Consider the following 15,522-nt stretch of genomic DNA (forward strand, 5'->3'; position numbering starts at 1 on the left):
GGGGTGGAGTCGAATCTGGCACATATTCAGGAAAATGCATTTCCTTTTTCAAAGTGAAAGGTTGGGTGGCTTTACTTGTACTATTGGTGAGAGGATCCGCCTAGCTGATTGGAGCCCTGTAAGCCCCGCACCATCAGGGGAAGAGCTGGGGTGTGGAGGAAGTTGGTTTTGAGATTTGTCAATGCCTCGATCTAAATACTCTATGAAAGAAGTGACACAGTGCTTGACTAAGAAACAATGGTATCACTTTGCATTTTCCACTGTCTCAAACCCCTTGCAAATACCGTTAGACTTGTAAGCGTTCATTAATAAGAATAAATAGTATTTAATAATTGCAAAACATGCAGTGAAAGAAGTAATCCTATTTTCTATTCTTAATTCACTTTTTGAAATTAAATTCTCATGATAGCATTTTTAGATAGGTTTTAACAGAGTATATGGCTCAAAAGAGGCTCAGTTAACATTATGTAGGAAGTCTGCTGTAAAACAGGGAACAGAACCCAGATTTCTTGTTTTGTGTGTCTGTTGTAACAAAACAATCCTCTGTCCTTCATACAACAAATGATTTGGTCCTACAGCCCATCAGTCTTTCATTATTTTTGAGATGGAGTCAGTGGTTTAACGATGCACAAGCGTGTCTCTGAAGTAAAGTGCAAGACTTTACCATAAATAAGGAACAGTTACACCTAGGCATCATCTAGCTCCTCCTTAGGTGGCCTCTGTCCAGGGTCTTCTAAGACTGTTTTGTATAAAACATGCTTGTTTTCACTGTATACCCTTAGGATGTGGGTATTCATGGCGTTGTATCTCAGTTACTGATGCATCCCTTTTCCTGTGGTTGGTGTTGCCGCACCAGTGCTCACCCAGAACCCCACTGAAATGACAGTGCTGCTAGCATGCTATTTTGGGCTGAGGCAGCCATGCTTTTTACTACCAGGGCTGCATTATATGATACATATATATCCAATATAAACAATATACCTTCAGAAGTGGGTTTCAGCTGGGAGATGATAATGGCTTGCAGAAAGCTTCATTGCTTCAACTGTGGCTAGTTTTGTTGAATTAACGGTGTGGCATCATACGAATAACTAGTGAGGGTCTGATATTCTTTGCCAATTCATTCCCTCCCACAACTGGGAATTTGGACTCTCCAGCAGCTCCTGCCCTGGGACAGTCTGCTGCTGTCAGTGTTATAAACCATCAATGCAATCATATGCTTTCACAAGTCACAGTCAATGAAAGAGCCGTAATTGTCCATTTTTTTCATTTAGGCATGTCATTGTGGTCTCAGAGGGATCAATGGGGCAAAGTCCATCTGGTAGCTGCTTACTAGTTGTATCCTTTGGGGGTCAGTTCTAAGGCTGATTCTGTTCTGTAATATACTTTTAATGAACTGAATGATGAGACAGAGATAGGACATTTGCTGTGCTGTCAGAAGATGACAGTGGGCAGAGCTACTGTTCAGAAAGATCTTTGTGGGCTGGAGAAATGGGCTTGCAGGTACTGCGTGAAGTCAAACAGTGTCAGGTGCAGAGTCCTGCATGTGGGATGGAATAACTCTGGGCACCAATACAGTTTGGAGCTGACTAGCTGGAATACAGCTTTGGAGGAAAGGCCCTGGGAGTCATGGTCAACAACAAACTGACCATCAGGCAGCAGCGTGTCTTCACACTGTAGGTATATTAGCATGGCTGTAGCCAGCAAATCAAGTGATGTGGCTCATTTCCCCTGTCGGGAACCTGTGAAATTAATTCTGTAGTACTGCGTCCCATTTTGGGCTCACCAGTGAGATGCTCAAGGGAGCACAAGATGTATGAGGAAAAGCTGAGAGGACTGGCCTTGAACAAATCCAGCTTTGAGCTGAAAGCTTTAAGAAGAAAATGCTGAGGGAAAGCTCTTATTGCTGTCCAGAGCTAACTGGTGGGAAACTGTAGAGAAGGTGGGGTGAGACTCCTCTTGGAGATGCATGGTTATGAGATGAGAGGCACAAGTTAGTACATGAGAAATTTCCTCTAGGTGTAAGAAATGTGTTTACTTTCAATCATGGGGGTGGCCAGACACTGGAACAAGTTGCCCAAAGCATCTGTGGAAGCTTCATTTTTCAGAGATTGAAAAGTCAACTAAACAAGAACATGTGCAACCTGCTCTAAGTGGACTGAACTTATTTTGAGTAGGGAGTTGATCTGTATGACTTTCAAAGGTCCCTTCCAACCTCAAGGACTCTGTGATTCCTCCTAGCTTTGTGTAGTTGGATCTCATAAACATTACTGTACCCATAGATTTGCAACAGGATGTTAGAAGCTGCTTATCCTGAGAGTTGTTGGGTTTGACCTTAAAAATGCAAGTTATACAGTGACTGAGCAATTATGACCATAGGGTATAGATATATTATCTGTAAAGATGTCACCCCCTTCATGGTTGTTTTAAACTGCAGTCCATACTACCAAAAAACAATAAAAATTCTGTTGTAGAGCTGATGGATGGCAGACGAGACCAATTCCATTTGTTTTCCTCCCTCCCTGATGTAAATTGGACTATATAAGTCTTCATTACAGGAGCTCCTATTTTTACAGTTATGACAACTTTCCTGCAAGGTTTCTCACACTGGTTTGATTCTTGTCCTGTTGAACTGATAAAGTTCTTCTATTCACTTTGGTGGATTTTCTTCCTGTCTCCACCCATTCATGCTTTTTGCTGCTGCCTTTTATAAATGACTGGCTCTGTGGTACTTACTCCAGGATGCTGTGGCTTTCCATCTTCATTTGTCATTTGCGTTCAACATTCATAAAGCAAAGTACACTTCAAATCTTACGGTTTAACACTCGCACCTGCCACTTGCTAATGTTCTGATTATGAATCACATATATTAAAAATGAATCGTTACATTTTTAGGTTTCTTCATTGTTTCAGAAATGTTTGATCTGTGTTATCACAGCAGACACAGCTCTGCTTTTACGAGACAGGAAGCAAGAAACATTAAACAAATGAGAGGGACAAAAGTAGCAGCTCCACTGAGGTAGCATTGCACTTTGCAGCAGAAACTACAAGATGGACTAACAGGTTCAGCATATTCATCAAATAGCTAATAGGTTTATGTCCCAAAGAGCTCCATTTTTAATCTGTGGCCCGAGTCCCCAGAGCATGACAGATCTGTCTGTAATAACTGGTGCGGTATACTCACAGGTATCTGAATCCAAATAGAAAACCCTTCTGTGAAAACATGTTCTAACTGTGCTCATGTAAGAGAGAATCAGAGACTGAGAGCAACCAATGGGAAAGTCTTTTGAAATTTTCATGGTTTATTGCTGACTTCCCCTATACTTGGCAAAATTCAGATCTCTTAATGAGCTATATTTAATATTGTCACAGTAAAATAAAACCAGGCTTAGGTTTGGTTAGGTGTTCTTGGCCTATTGCTGTGGGCTTGTCTAGGCTGGGAGAATGATGTATAAACAAACGGTACGGGACAAGTTAATAAATACCATCTAGTTGAAAATTGTGCACTGATGTGTAAAAACATGCTGGCTTGAGGGTAGATGACCCCGGGACTCGCTGGCTAGAAGAAAACAGCACTAAAGCAGAAAGTCATACTTAAGTGTGTCACCACATTAAGTACAACCTATATTTACACCCGATAAGGGTAGAAAATGAAAGTAGAAAAGCTGAAAATCTGTTCAGTGTGGAAATGCAGCACTGCCCCAGAACCGTGTATAGGATTAGAAGGGTGTGTCCTTTCTTTGTTCTATTTTGCAAACCAGACAATACATTCAGTAATTCAATCTAATCAGACTTTCACAATCAGGTGCTGGCATAGAACTATAGCAAATGCTTCCTGAATCCTTAGCCAGTGACATTTATAGCAATTGGGAAAAAATATGACATGGTAACCCCTTCATTGCCTGCATTTCTCATGTAAGAAGCAGCAGTTCTGTGGGTGCTCTTTAGGCACTTTGGTCTGATAGGCTATTGTGATTTCTTATGGGAGAAGAAAAATTGCTACTTAAATTTTAACTTCTCTGTCAAGGTTACTCCACAGCCCCCCAGGAGCAGCTCTACTCACGCAGTAACCAAAGTACAGCCTGGTGAGGTCCACCCTAGGTCACTGTCAGTGCCCTTGGAATGTTCCTTCTTAATGTTCACGGGTAAGGGATCTTCCTTTGGGAGCCGTAAGGATATTTATTAGGCATTTGCAGGTACCTGCCCTGTCCTACTGTCAGCTGCAAATTAGTTCTCTAAATTGCATATAAACTAAGGATTTTAACAAGTGTATTGAAAAAAATTATCTGAGGATTCATGTGAGTTTTCTACACCTGCTAGAAATAACAGGCAATAATGCAACATCACAGCTCTCCAAAAGAGGCATAAAAATGCTATGGTACGGGCAGAGTCAAACTAATTAATTAATGAACATAAAGACTCGCATTGTAGAAAGTTCTAATAAACAATGTTAAAAATATCGCAAAATGCATATGCAAACTGCAAAGTGGAACAGCATTGATTGATTCACTAATATTCAGGAATGAAAAGAAAATTCATGTTTCAGTGAATGACAACTTCATAATATCTCTGCAAAAACAGATCAGAATAGTGACACAGTCCCTGTGCCGGAGCCTTTAAACAGTAGAAGTCAAATTTTTTCGTGACTGTGACATGAAAAAATTAATTTCAAAAAGCAAATTCTGGATGCAGCTATGTATGCATGCAAACTTAAAGCTTAAATTCACCTTCCTAGGAAGGTCTTTATTACCCTCAAACCACTCAGAGATGTAAATTTACTACAATTCCTTAGTACTGCTTCTCTTTTCCTGGGAGATTCCCAGTCCCAGCTGCTTTCCTCAACGCTTCTTTGATGATGGGAGCCAGTTAATGGTGAGAAACAGTATTCATGACCCTCTGCAATTAAAAAGATCTCAGGTTTCAGACATTAAATCTAAAATTCTTGCAGCAAAATGTGTGTGGGTGTGCAGCCTAGAGATTAAACGAAATAATTCTTGCCAGCTTCTGTTGAGTAAATTAAAGTAATAAATACATTTAATTAAATGAATATATTCAAGGAATTTAACTGCTTACAGAAACTGTATTAACAAAAGGAGGTTAAATTCATTATTAGAAATACTTCTATATTTTCTCATTACTCTCTTTAAAGGGTTACCAGGTATAAGGACCAAGAAAAGATTTGAGTTGATATTTCCAGTCCTTGACTGCTGGGAAAAACTCTCCATTCATTTCAAAATCCTTAAATCAGAAATTTATGCCTTTTTTTATTCTTAGTTGCATTTTTTCTTCATTTTCAGTTTCAGAAAAAGTCTGTGTTGGATGAGCGTCAAGTCTGTTTTTACCAGTGTAGCCATGGTACTAAAACTCTGCTTAAATGGTGGCCGAGAACCTTATTTCACACTTGAGAACACTCTTTATGTAACTGTGACTCTCTGGCTCTGGCAAGATAGAGCCACGAGTAATAAAATTATTCACATACTGCAAGTGTTTTTTATTAGCTTAAATCTCCAGATGTGATGGTTAAATAAGACACCTGAATTTGGGGTAAATTTAGCAAGTTGGAGAAGGGTGAAAGTTGTACTGGAATAGGTATAATTTAGGTGTAGTATTCTGAAGCTGTCAGACAGTCAAGGTAAGAGTTCTTTGATTCAAAAATCAAAGAGCCCTTCTTACAAGACCATCACATATGAACAGTAGTTTGAGTGAAAAAGTCTATGTTCTAGGTAAGATACAGTGAATCTGTTGTGAAATTCCATGTATTTACAAGGTCTGGAAGCTGTTATTGGTAGAAGTTTTCCCACTGTTTCATTTTACCTTCATTTCTGTTAGGATCTTTAGCTTTCACACATGATCTTTAATTCTTTTTCACCCTTTATTTTGAAACTCTGTCCCTAAAATATTCCTTAATTGTTTAGTTAGGCTCATATTAATAAGTTCAAGTAAAAACTTCTCATTATATATCTTAATTTTCTTGTTCTGGCAGACAGTCAGGGATTGTGCTCCCCACTTCAATAGGACTAACTAGAAAACCTGATCCTAATCAGAAGGGTCTAAAAGTCCTTCTGAGACTGGGGCTACACACACATCTTGATTCCTTGTTCTCAGGAGAAGGAATTCAATTTCAAAATCTGGAGGGGTCTGTGGTGTGCAGGCATGACTGGGGAAACAGTCTACGTGTATGAACCTAAGTGTGGCCACCTATACCACATTGTTCACAGCTGAGGTCCCAGACAAGATTCTCTTGGGTTGGTTTTGGTTTTTGGTGTTCTCTTCTCTCTTCCCTTCCTTTTTCCTTTTTCCTGATTGTGTGGTTGGTTGGTTGTTTTTGTTTGGTTTTTTTGATTTTTTTTTTTTGTTTTCTATGTTTGTTAGTTTTGGTTTGTTTTCGTTTTTCTTTTTAGTTTAGTGGTTGGGTTTTTTTGTTTGTTTGTTTGTTTGTTTTTTAAATAAATGGTGCTCTTTCAGGTATGCTAACTTGCTTTTCTCAAGATGTCTATTTTGCATGTCCCTCTCAGGCAGTTATGGATAATTTAGGTGGGCTGGATCGGGATGATGCTGTGGTTTGGAAATATTTTCAGTGATCTGGCTGCACCTGTGATGGAATTTATTGGTGGAAATCGAGCAGCTCATTTCTGGCTGTATTTTAGCTTACCAAGAAGAAAGGAATTGGAAGAAAGAAAGTCTTTCTCCTGAAAATTGCATTTGCCCTTCTTTGGAGACAGAATATTCTAAGAAAGAGGTTGAAGTCAATATGATATTTTGCTTAGCATGGCCTGAACTGTATGTCCTACCAGGTAAGGAGAATTATCCTTGTTGGCATGTTGCTCCCATATCACTGTTACAGATATATCCAGCCATAGAAGAAAGAATCAGGTACATTCATATGGATATGCATCCTGGAAACTAAATGATGTTACTGTTTAATTTAATACGACTGTACAATGAATTGTTATGTATCTAAAATAAAAGAGTCTGCTTTATTTTTGATTGAATTACAGAAAAAAATATCACTTATGAGTCTGTTTCATCCTACAAATTTTAAAAAAGTCAAAGAACTAACAGAATATTGAATGAATGGAGACTTGCCTATCTGAGATTGAACAGAGATGTAAGTGGGAAAAACTGGCAGGCTAAAGGAAGCAGCCTAAAAAGATGGTGAATTACACTCTTCCTTAGACGGCTTATGTACGTATTGACAAACAGAATTATGCTAAAGCTATGTCTTTGGAAACCCTTTTTTTTTTTTTTTTTTTTTTAAAATGGAACGAAGCAAAAGAAATTATGGTTATGATCAGGCCTACTACATATGGAGAAAATGTTTTCTCTTTTAATTTTGCATTTGTCCCCTATACATTCTCAAGAGTGGTACAGATGGGCATAGAGCATAAATTTTATACATGGTAATATATTGGAATGAAAAAAAAAAGGTGATTTGAGTTTCTGAATTTCCTCGTGTCTAGATATGTACAACTGCACTATTATATTGATGCTCAGTATGTAGTTTTACCGTTTCCAATGCAGATTATGCTGAAGAAATGCCAGCATTATTAACGTTGACATTATCAGTACTACTCCGCACAGCATGGCAAAACCCTGTATGTTTTTGTTTCTCTCCAGCGTCCCCTTCCCTTTTCCTCAACCCTGACTGCTGCCAGAGCAGCAGTGTAGAGGAGGAAGCTGTAGGGCTGTATCCCCCTTCATCTCTTCTTTGGCCAACACACTCCTATACTTTACCAAGAAAACCCTGGAGCAGGGTGGAGCAGAACTACAGCACATGTGGGGCCATTGGGAGCCTGCAAATCCCAGTATGGGACAGGGACAGTGCAAGGGACTGTGTCAGGGTAAGAGGTTCAAAAACCTAGAGTGATAATGGAGACAATTTGTAGCTGTTGTAATACCTCCCTAATGGGGGCAAAATGGAAAGGGTAGGTTGGAAGAGGAGAGGAAAGAAAGACCTTTGCTGCCACCCACATCAGCTATGAAAAGGTGCATAAGGTATCATTATACTGTTCTGTTATCAGCATTATGAGAAATTCAGGTGTTGTTGCTCATCAGTACAACATCTTAGTTACAGGCTCTATGTTTAGTTTTGATGCACACATATAAATAAGAGTATGAGTATGTGTATATGTATATTCTGTATCCTTCTGCATATAAGACATCTAAATTATGTAGCTTTGTTTTGAGCATCCTGAAACAATGACTAAGTTACGAATAACAACTTCAACCACTGCTGAACTCCAGGCTGTGAATTCAATCAGTTCAATTGATTGTAGCCAAGAGAACCAGTCTGATACAAATCTATATGGTAGCTTTAGAAATGTGCAATATTTTGCATACAGCTCTAGAGCCTCAAGTTCTCTTTCCATAGTAAGTTACAAACATACAAGACAGACTAGCCCAATGTATACTGCCTGCCTTTCATCCTTAAAAGCAACTGTCAAGGAACTCCAAAAGAGACTTTAGCTTCACAAGACTTATGGAACTGGACTCTTTCTACATACAGTAAAGTCGCCAGATATGAGATACTCGCAAGTGTGTGACTGTACCCCTCAGGATCTGACCTATAAAATGTAAATGTCACATCCAAACCGTATTGCAACAGGGAAGAGAAACGACTTTAATATTTTAAAAATACTTCATAGTGATTTCTATCCACTGCTATCAAATCACAATAAAAATGGCCAGAGCAAACTGTTTCCACACACCCAAACAATGCAGATCATATATATTCATATAACCCTCATACCAGTTGTTAATAAATCCTCCCTCCCTCCCTCTCTCTCCTTTTGCTAAGAAATTATTACTCCCATTTGAGCAGGTGGTGTACCAAGATGCTCAGTGTGGTACAAAGCTGTAAAGTCTAAACCACTACAGTGCTGCCTTTACCTGTTGCTGGAGGGGCTTGTATATAATTAGAACTTTGGCTACCTTCGATGTCTTGCATAATCTTAAAGTGCTGTTGCCTTGCTAATAATCTTATTTTGGCTTGTGTCTCACCACACCATTGTTTTCTTCTGCACACCCGCACTAGGCAGGAGAGCTAATCTGCAGGTCAGTTGTGAGCTCGGCTTTCACTGTGCCATAAAATGCTCATTCAATTTCAGTGGACAGTTTTTGTGTTTGCAAGGTGAAAGCAATAATTTATAATTAGAAGTTTAAAGTTATTTTCTCTCCTCTTTTTAAGAAGCCATGGAAACACGTAAACCGGCCAAATCACGAGAATTTGCTAGTTCCAGCATCAGCTCAGCACTTCTCAGGACCTGGCTCCAAAGACTATAAACTCCAGTTGAAAACAGCATTGTAGCAGCAAAGATAAATGACTGTAATACTTTAAGATAAATGGGATATAGGTGGTGTTTTGGTTTGGTTTGTTCATTTGTTTTGTTTGGTTTTTTTTTTTTTAAATGCCAAGAAAAATATCTTAATGGTGAAACTGGAAAAAACCTCCCACTCTCTTTCACCAAGGAATAGCCTTTTAAAATTTTTGTCCTTTCCTGAACTCAACACAAATACGCAAATTATAAAACCACACTGGTGATTAAACGGAAAGTATTTAGCATTTTGATACACATTTTACATCTTGATTCTTGTGGATGAATTTTCATGTTAACAGTAAACAATATCTTAACTTTATCTCCTGCAGTTACATCGATTATTTAGGTTTTGACCTAATTTTAGTATTAAAGAGCTTCCAAAACTAAAACTGCCAGGAGAAATAAAGCTTACTTTTTCATTTTTTCCCCAAACTGTTTCTGCATTTTTCTTCCTCCTCTGTACATCCCACTCACCAAGATCCTAGAATTAACAGAAGACTTATTTTTCCAGATAACTACGTAAATGTAAATCAGAATTTATGAGCAGCAGTGCTAAATGCATTATATTATACCAGGGCTTAAGAAACTTCTGGGCTGTTATTTACATAAGATCTATTCTTGTAAATGTATAGACTATTGTAATAATTTTTGTTCAGGACTTCAATGACCAAATTTGACCAAATACCTCTGGCCTGTTGTCTTTTGGGATAAAGTTCTAATCTGAAACTGGAGTTTTTGTACAGAAAATAGTAAGACAAAGTGAAAAACAATGCCATCAGGTAAGAAAGTTCTGTTGGTTTACTATCAGCATCCCCTAGCGGTGATAACATTATTTTCCTATCAGATTTACACAGAAGAATTCGATAGATTTGTTTATATGGGTTATAAGATCAAGAAACTGGTGATGCCTTAAAAAAGACACAGTCTCTGGGAAAAGAAAATGTTTACAGATCTTGCCTGTTAAATTTTCAAAATTATTTTAGAGGTGAAAATGAGGAAGTGGACAACCCCCGCATTTTTTGAATTATGTATTTGGTTTGCTTAATGAATGTTGGTGGGGAAATTAAAATATAAAGATGGAAATTTAAAAACAGACTCGGTTTTGGTTCTCAGACATGAACGCCTTACTATTATTATTTGTTTTCATGACATTACATCAGAAAGTTAAATACAAAAATGAGTTAAACTGAAAATCTGTGCCAAACGAACTTTTTCAAAGGTATGTTGATAACGTGCTGCTGTACATTTACATTTAATTTCATTTAAATTTTAGCATCATTACACATTTTAGACAGTAATGTCTAAACCAATTGGTAATTTAATCTTAATTTGTTAGATAGCACATAAAAGCACTTAAAAAAGACTTGAGTGATTCAGGAGGCTGAATTCCACCATTTTGCACTGTTATTCAGGCTTACTCTGCTGGACCTAGCTAATTTTGAATCAAAATGCATTTATGTTTGGAAAACAGACAGTAGAAACCTGCAAAATAATTTAGACAGTCCAAAATAAGAAAGTTAGTATGAATCTTGGTTTCTTTCATTTGACCAAAGGAAGATGTCAAGGACAAGAAAATGATTCTATTAATTGGAGGAAATGAAAATGAAGTTACAATACTTGGTCTCTATCGCTGCTTTGTATGCCATGTTACAGTTTGGCAAGGTCTATACAACCACCCATCTTCTCTCCACCAGAAGACCTGTGGTTATGTGTACCAGCTTTGATGGGTACTAAAGTAGCTGTTCACCTTGTGTGTTCCCTGACACATCCGATATTCATGTATGTGACTGTTTTGTAGACCCTACAGAGAGCTAGAGGCCTGTTTGGGAAGGACCACCCATCTGGGTGTCCTGTGAAGTCTCTGTGCCTGCCATATGATAAAGCTCAACACAGCAGGCCAGTGTCAGCAAGGGTGTACCCTGGGGTCTCATTATAGTCTCAGAGTTCTGCATTGCTCGCCTCGTTTCATGCGCTTTCCTCCTCTGCTCTAAGCAAACTATTTTAAACAAATTACTGAGGTGATGGGTAGAGTTCAAATGGAGCTGCTGTATATGTTTCCAGACTAGTACAGAAGAGACTGAATTTGCAAGGGCTGTGTTTCTGGCTCTGTTTGGGACTCTGAATAGCTCCTACTTCTTTCCCCTTTGTTGACATCTCCTCTTTCCCATTTGTTGACGTCTCCTCTGAGGAGGAAATCTTCAGGTTTTGTCAGCTTCAGTATGGTGTGGCACACAAACCCTTCCTGACAATTTGGAGTTAGGCAAATGCCAACCCATTCTACTGACATCTATTTTACTTTTCTGAGTTAAGGTGGATTGACAACCTTATTGTGTGCTGTTGCCATTTATTTGAATATCTTTTAAAAAGGTTTTTATTTCCCTTTCTATTAGCAGTAGATCAAAACCTAAGGCAGTTGAGAAGGCATTTAAGGGTACGCATAACCAGTGTCAAATTGGAGACAGATGATACTGGAGAGCTGATGAAGAAAAGGAATGAGATGGGAAGGAGGAATTTGTATTACAATTTTGACAGGTGTCTTACCTGTTGGCTGACTAATACTGTGCAATCTACCTTTAAGACCTAAAAGACTGCTAGGCTTCGTATTTCTTTTACTTCACAGAGCATAAGGGAGACTAGTTTGCTTGTCACTTTTAGCATTCACTCACCCTTTACCGTCCCAGCACTCCCAGTCATTGTATTAGGAATGTGAGAAGGTACATCCCTGACCTTTCTTTTTAGTATGGTCTTGTGGTCCATGAATCTTCCTACCTGTTTTGTGTGTGATGATACTATCTCCTTCTCCTGTCTTCCATAAGTTTAAGACACACTGGGTGAAGAAGTATTTTGTTCGTTTTCAGTCAGTTTCCTATTAGTGTTTCAACAAGCGCTACCTGGTTCTCTAATTGCAGGATTCGGTGAACAACATTTCTGTGCTCAGCTTTTCCATGGTTTTCATGATTTTGTAAGGCCCCATACTGAAAAGACCCAACCTTTCTCAAGTCTCCTCATGAAGCATCTCTCTAGCTCCTTGATCATCTAGTTGCCCTTCTCTGTACCTTCTCTAACTCTATCTCCTTCCTCAGATGCAGAGACCAGAACTGGGCATAGCAGTCCCAGTGCAGGTATGCCAAAGTTTCTTAAAACGGCATAGTGATGGCTTCTGTCCAGATCTCAATACCTTTCTGTTGATGCCTAATATTTTATCGGCTTTTTTGGACTACAGCTGCACAATAATATCAGAGAACTGCAAGTGATGACTCTAAAATCCTTCTTAATTATAACTTTTTTTTTTTTTTTTGAGTTTAGCACTGTGTATACAAACTTCAGGGTAGTTTTCCCTAACTGCAGCCTTCTCTGCTAGCTCATCTGCCACCTTCTTACCCACTTAGACAGTTTGTCAAGACTTTGGCATTCCTGGCCAATGACTTGACTTTTGACCACCTGGAAGAGTGGAATTGGTTGCAGGCTCACAGATTGCACAGTACAGTGTTTTCTTCAGATCATTGATAAAGAAGCTGAATGAAGATGTATCCAGTGTCAGTCCCTGGGGAATATGACTGCTGACTCTTCTTGATCCTGAAAAGTGTTCACTAAGCCTTGTATTTTGTTTCATATTGTTTAAGCTGTGAAAGATTTTTCCCCCCTCCAGTCCTGTGGCAACTCTTTTCTTTAATAAGAAAAGGCTTTTTAAAAACCCAAACAAAGTATATCTGCTGGATTTCTTTAATCCAAGTGCCTATTGATACACTCAAAGATACACTCCAGAAGGCCAACGAGACATGGTTTCCCTGTGCAAAATCCATGTTGTCTTTCCCCAGAGACCGTTTATTTACATGCTTGTTGCTGTTTAGGAACAAATGACAGTATGGAGGTTAAACGGATTTGGATACCAAAATGCCTTAATCAACTAGATGCAATTTCATGAGTTACATGACTTTCATGAGTTTTGTGAGAGATGGTGCAGTTGAGAAGTCAGGGAGGTCAGTGCAGCAGTCCCAGCTGCACCATGCACAGTCCAGGACAGGGCCCTGGGTTTCTCTCTGATTCCCTCTCTGGATCCTCCCCACATACCCAAATAGATTCTCCCCTCATACAACACTGAGATGCCTCTCTACGTAACCTTGGGGTCTCTGCCCCAGGTACCATGAGTGACCCTGACCCCACTGGTTACTGGATCTGGAGGCAATACCCAGCTGGGATTGCCTGCTCAAATCCCCTCTGTCGTGCACCTGCCTGTGTCCACGGCCATGGCTGCTTGGGGCACAGTGGTGGCTGATTGCATGTGAAGTGCTTTGCAGTTCTGGTAACGGGGCTGCTCCCCACTACAGCAGGGCTAACTGGGGTTCGCATCCCACTACTGCTGTCAGCCAGGCCCAGCTATGCCAGCTGGCCCTTCATCTACGTACAGTCCTATAGCTGTTCATACAGGTCAGTTCCTTGCATTGCCATTTACCTGTCACACTCATACCAGTTTCAGTGCTGGAGGTGCTAGGGTCAATTATGGCATACTAGGGTCAATATTGGGGCTTAGGCAGAAGATACTGGTAACCGTTTATTGCTTGTCCTTAGGCTGTTGTATCGTTATACTCCCACCACAATGCAAATTCTTCTCCTGGTCATTTTCTGGCAATTTGCAAGTGGTGAGCATGTGTCGGCACTACACATCATACATAATTAAGTCCTGTGTTAAGCTCCCAGTCTAAGTCTGTAGTTGCAGCCAGGACTGCACTGCTCCCCTTGACACACTGACTGGCCCTGTGTTCTCCTGTTCTCCTGCGGCTCAGTTGTTTGCGATGGGTGCCTTCACATGATGAACTTACATGGGTCTTCATTGTATCTGTTGAGCTACCTGTTGCCATACCCCAGCTGCCCTGATGTGTTTACCACCTTTGCTATTTTCCATTGTTTTTTCCATTCCCACACAGCCTTGTGGTTATCATTCAGGAATAGGTATAAACATGTCCTGTAGGCCACTTTTCCCCTTCATCCCCTTCTAACACTATCTGCATAGCTCTGGCATCTGCAAACTGACTGGCCACTTCTCTTCCTCTCAGTTTAGACATGCAGTGAGTGAGATGCTTCTGCAGTGCTGCTTTCCACAGCCTGTCCCCTTGGGAGCCTGCAGAAACTGTCAGCGAAAAGAATGTAATTTTGGTGATTATATGAGAGTCCCTCATAGGGTGGTGCTTTAGTAGCTGTGTTTTGGCCAGGGGTTTGGTTCACAGTTCTTCTTCCTTGAAACAACTAATAGTTTATTCTACTGGTGTGGGGTGTACTTTGCTTCCCAGAACAATTCACTGTGCAATCAGTGCAGTCCAGTTGCTCCATGTAGGGGCAGTGGTGCAATGGCTGATTTCACTGTTCTCCAGATTGCTAGTGGAGTATTGGCAATCAGGGCACCAATGTAAGTGGTTGTACTGTCCCTAGTATTTCAGGTGCTGCTTGAACTCCACCATAGGTGGTAAGCATCTCTTTCTCTTAGGAGATGGGATCAGATTTGCTGGGCCGATGCACCCAAACTGAGTGATAAGTATGGGAACTGTTATAGCAAAGAGACTATTTCCCACAGCTAGTTTAATTTTAATGTTGCAGAGGTTGGGGGTTTAAGTACTGGTCTTCATTTACTACAGCTGTAATAGTCCATCAAGTATTTCCTTCTTATCTTGCCAAAAAGGAAGGGGAAATATCAAGTTGCCCAGGAACAGAGAACTCTTGACACTGTGAATTTGACAGGTGTTGCTAGGAAAGAGTGGGCCAAGTTGGGAAAAGCAGCACACAAAAACACTAAGGCAGAAGGGTATCCCAAAATATGTCAGTTTATCACTCTTGATTACTTTTGATTGATGGTGGCTAAAAGAAGCTCATAGCTGTGAGCAAGAAAGCTATCTCTTCTAGACTGATGTCTGCTATATTTATGAAGATAAGTTGTTGTAACTTTCTGAGGTGTGGGAGGGGAAAATCCAAATGCTGTTTCATTCAGTATCTAACACCAATTTCTCTTTTGAATTGAAATTATCTACAAGCTCTAAATTTTGTCTAGAAGTGTAGATTAAAGAAAGGTAGGAAATAAACTGAAAACAGCTGTTTCTCACTGAATGTTGTTTGTATCAGAATTAAGCATCAGATAGACAGAAGAAGAATTAAAAAGCTATTTCAGATAGGGCAGAACAGATAAAATACAAACCTTAACTGGAAAAACAAGAAGTTG

The sequence above is a fragment of the Falco cherrug genome, chromosome 3 (genome assembly GCF_023634085.1).
Source record: "Falco cherrug isolate bFalChe1 chromosome 3, bFalChe1.pri, whole genome shotgun sequence".
Taxonomy (NCBI): Eukaryota; Metazoa; Chordata; class Aves; order Falconiformes; family Falconidae; genus Falco; species Falco cherrug.